Here is a 4,897-nt window from a genome sequence, read left to right on the forward strand (position 1 = left end):
TCACTAACTCTTTTTCAAAATAATTTTCGAAAATTATCCCTCCCCCATCCTATTCTATTTATTCATTCATATCCTAACATCTCATCTCACATCTCTTCCAATCCTCACAGTTGTGTTTCTTCCTTTACATCACATTCTTTGTCTCCCCGTTTTTCTTTCACTCACAAAGGGATCCCTATACTGTGGTATAAAGGATCTCTATTATTATCATTATTTTCCTGGCCATTCTTCCTTGTCATACGAGCAGGAGCAAGGATAAGAACATTCTTGTGGAAGTAGATCCAGAACCTGAAAGGACTCTGAAGAGAAAATTAAGAGAAGCTAAAATACAACAATCCAGAGATAACCTTTCAGAAATTTTCGAACAGGCAGAGGAGATGGCAGCTGAAAATAATAATAATGCAAGGAAGATGCTTGGTGACTTTACTGCACCTAACTCCAATTTACATGGAAGAAGCATCTCCATTCCTGCCATTGGAGCAAACAACTTTGAGCTGAAACCTCAATTAGTTTCTCTGATGCAGCAGAACTGCAAGTTTCATGGACTTCCATCTGAAGATCCTTTTCAGTTCTTAACTGAATTCTTGCAGATATGTGATACTGTTAAGACTAATGGAATAGATCCTGAAGTCTACAGGCTCATGATTTTCCCTTTTGCTGTAAGAGACAGAGCTAGATTATGGTTGATTCTCAACCCAAAGACAGCCTGAACTCTTGGGATAAGCTGGTCACGGCTTTCTTAGCCAAGTACTTTCCTCCTCAAAAGCTGAGCAAGCTTAGAGCTGATGTTCAAACCTTCAGACAGAAAGAAGGTGAATCCCTCTATGAAGCTTGGGAAAGATACAAACAGTTGACCAAAAAGTGTCCTTCTGACATGCTTTCAGAATGGACCATCCTGGATATATTCTATGATGGTCTGTCTGAGTTATCTAAGATGTCATTGGATACTTCTGTAGGTGGATCCATTCACCTAAAGAAAACGCCTGCAGAAGCTCAAGAACTCATTGACATGGTTGCTAATAACCAGTTCATGTACACTTCTGAAAGGAATCCTGTGAATAATGGGACGCCAATGAAGAAGGGAGTTCTTGAGGTTGATACTCTGAATGCCATATTGGCTCAGAATAAAATATTGATTCAGCAAGTCAATATGATCTCTCAGAGTCTGCATGGAATGCAAGCTGCATCCAACAGTACTCAAGAGGCATCTTCTGAAGAAGAAGCCTATGATCCTGAGAACCCTGCAATAGCAGAGGTAAAATACTTAGGTGAACCTTATGGAAACACCTATAACTCAACATGGAGAAATCATCCAAATTTCTCATGGAAGGATCAAAAGCCCCAACAAGGCTTTAATAATGGTGGAAGAAACAGGTTTCGCAATAGCAAACCTTTTCCATCATCAACTCAGCAACAGACAGAGAACTCTGAACAAAATGCTTCTAATTTAGCAAATCTAGTCTCTGATCTATCTAAGGCCACTGTAAGTTTCATGAATGAAACAAGGTCTTCCATTAGAAATCTGGAAGCACAAGTGGGCCAGCTGAGTAAAAGGATCACTGATATCCCTCCTAGTACTCTCCCAAGCAATACAGAAGAGAACCCAAAAGGAGAGTGCAAGGCCATTGACATAAGTGCCCTGGCCGAACCTGTGAGGAGAGGAGAGGACGTGAATCCCAAGGAGGAAGACCTCCTGGGACGTCTAGTGGTCAATAAGGAGCTTCCCTCTGAGGAAACAAAGGACTCTAAGGCTCATCTAGAGACCATAGAGATTCCATTGAACCTCCTTATGCCCTTCATGAGCTCTGATGAGTATTCCTCTTCTGAAGAGAATGAGGATGTTACTGAAGAGCAGACTGCCAAGTTTCTTGGTGCAATCATGAAGCTGAATGCCAAATTATTTGGCATTGATACTTGGGAAGTTGAACCTCCCTTGTTCATCAATGAACTAAGTGATCTGGATCAACTGATATTACCTCAGAAGAGATAGGATCCTGGAAAGTTCATAATACCTTGTACCATAGGCACCATGATCTTTAAGGCTTTGTGTGACCTTGGTTCAGGAATAAACCTCATGCCCCTCTCTGTAATAGAGAAACTGGGAATCTATGGGGTGTAAGCTGCTAAAATCTCATTAGAGATGGCAGACAGCTCAAGAAGACAGGCTTATGGACAAGTAGAAGATGTATTAGTAAAGGTTGAGGGCCTTTACATACCTACTGATTTCATAGTCCTGGATACTGGAAAGGAAGAGGATGAATCCATCATCCTAGGAAGACCTTTCCTGGCCACAGCAAGGGCTGTGATTGATGTTGACAGAGGTGAAATAGTCCTTCAATGGAATGAGGACTCCCTTGTGTTTAAGACTCAAGGATCTCCCTCTGCAACCATAGAGAGGAAGCAGAAAAAGCTTCTCTCCAAGCAGAGTCAACCAGAGCCCCCACAGTCAAACTCTAAGTTTGGTGTTGGGAGGCCACAACCAAACTCTAAGTTTGGTGTTGAACTCCCATATCCAAACTCTAAGTTTGGTGTTAGAGAGTCTCAACAAAGCTCTGCACATCTGTGAGGCTCCATGAGAGCCCACTGTCAAGCTATTGACATTAAAGAAGCGCTTGTTGGGAGGCAACCCAATGTTTATCTAATTCTTATTTTTATTGTTTTTCATGTTTTCTTAGGTTCATGATCATGTGGAGTCACAAAATAAACAAAAAAAATCAAAAACGGAATCAAAAACAGCAGAAGAAAAATCACACCCTGGAGGAGCATCTGTCTGGCGTTCAAACGCCAGAACAGAGCATAGTTCTGGCGCTGAACGCCCAGAATGGGAGCATCCTGGCGCTGAACGCCCAGAACAAGCATGGTTCTGGCGTTCAACGCCAAAAATGGCAGCAAATGGGCGTTGAACGCCCAAAATGGGCACCAACCTGGCGCTGAACGCCCAGAGTTGTGTGCAAGGGCATTTTGCATGCCTAAATTGGTGCAGGGATGTAAATGCCTTGACACCTCAAGATCTGTGGACCTCACAGGATCACCTCAGGATCTGTGGACCCCACAGGATCCCCATCTACCTCCACTCACTCTCTTCTCTCTTCACAATCATCCTCTATTCCCAATAAACACTCTTCCTTATTAACCCTTTACCACTCACATCCAAACACCACTACCTTCAAAATTCAACATCTCTCTCCCACCCAATCCCACCCATATGGCCGAATACACACCTCCATCCATCTCCTCCATATCCTCTTCTTCTTCTTCTATTCTTTCTTCTTTTGCTCGAGGGCGAGCAACATTCTAAGTTTGGTGTGGTAAAAGCATAGCTTTTTTGTTTTTTCCATAACCATTGATGGCACCTAAGGCCAGAGAAGCCTCTAGAAAGAGGAAAGGGAAGACAAAAGCTTCCATCAAGGGTCTATAGCTCAGTGGTAGAACATTTGACTGCAAATCAAGAGATCCCTGAGATACCTCAGGGGATACATTTTCTTCCACACAATTATTGGAAGCAACTAAGGGTGGAACATCAAGAGCACTCCATCATCCTTCATGAAATCAGAGAAGATCTAAAAGCAATGAAGGAGGAGCAGCAAAGACAAGGAAGAGACATAGAAGAGCTCAAGGACATCACTAAGGTGGACTCATTCCTTGTTCTTACTTTCTCTATTTTTCGTTTTCTATGTTATGTGCTTATCTATGTTTGTGTCTTCATTACATGATCATTAGTAGTAGTAACTATGTCTTAAAGTTATGAATGTCCTATGAATCCATCACCTCTCTTAAATAAAAACTGTTTTAATTCAAAAGAACAAGAAGTACATGAGTTTCGAATTTATCCTTGAACTTAGTTTAATTATATTGATGTGGTGACAATGCTTCTTGTTTTCTGAATGTATGCTTGAACAGTGCATATGTCTTTTGAAGTTGTTGTTTAAGAATGTTAAATATGTTGGCTCTTGAAAGAATGATGACTAGGAGACATGTTATTTGATAATCTGAAAAATCATAAAAATGATTCTTGAAGCAAGAAAAAGCAGCAAAGAACAAAGCTTGCAGAAAAAAAAAATAGGCGAAAAAAAAAATAAATATAGAAAAAGCAAGCAGAAAAAGCCAAAAGCTCTTAAAACCAAGAGGCAAGAGCAAAAAGCCAATAACCCTTAAAACCAAAAGGCAAGGGCAATTAAAAAGGATCCCAAGGCTTTGAGCATCAGTGGATAGGAGGGCCTAAAGGAATAAAATCCTGGTCTAAGCGGCTAAACCAAGCTGTCCCTAACCATGTGCTTGTGGCGTGTAGGTGTCAAGTGAAAACTTGAGACTGAGCGGTTAAAGTCAAGGTCCAAAGCAAAAAAAGAGTGTGCTTAAGAACCCTGGACACCTCTAATTGGGGACTTTAGCAAAGCTGAGTCACAATCTGAAAAGGTTCACCCAATTATGCGTCTGTGGCATTTATGTATCCGGTGGTAATATTGGAAAACAAAATGCTTAGGGCCACGGCCAAGACTCATAAAGAAGCTGTGTTCAAGAATCATCATACTGAACTAGGAGAGTCAATGACACTATTCGAAATCTGAAGTTCCTATAGATCCCAATCATTCTGAACCTCAATGGATAAAGTGAGATGCCAAAACTATTCAAGAGGCAAAAAGCTATAAGTCCCGCTCATATGATTGAAGCTCTGTTTCATTGATAGTTTGGAATTTATAGTATATTCTCTTCTTTTTATCCTATTTTGATTTTTAGTTGCTTGGGGACAAGCAACAATTTAAGTTTGGTGTTGTGATGAGCGGATAATTTATACGCTTTTTGGCATTGTTTTTAGTATGTTTTTAGTAGGATCTAGTTACTTTTAGGGATGTTTTCATTAGTTTTTATGTTAAATTCACATTTCTGGACTTTACTATGA

General features: G+C 40.6%; 1 non-coding gene across 1 annotated transcript; it reads right to left on the bottom strand.

Annotated features, from left to right (window-relative positions):
- Nucleotides 1-772: 772 nt before the first annotated feature.
- On the bottom strand, nucleotides 773-880 carry LOC112724585 (small nucleolar RNA R71). Its single transcript, XR_003163740.1, has one exon. It is a non-coding gene; the product is annotated as a small nucleolar RNA R71 (small nucleolar RNA).
- Between the last annotated feature and the right edge of the window lie 4,017 nt (nucleotides 881-4,897).

This window comes from Arachis hypogaea, chromosome 11 (genome assembly GCF_003086295.3).
Source record: "Arachis hypogaea cultivar Tifrunner chromosome 11, arahy.Tifrunner.gnm2.J5K5, whole genome shotgun sequence".
Taxonomy (NCBI): Eukaryota; Viridiplantae; Streptophyta; class Magnoliopsida; order Fabales; family Fabaceae; genus Arachis; species Arachis hypogaea.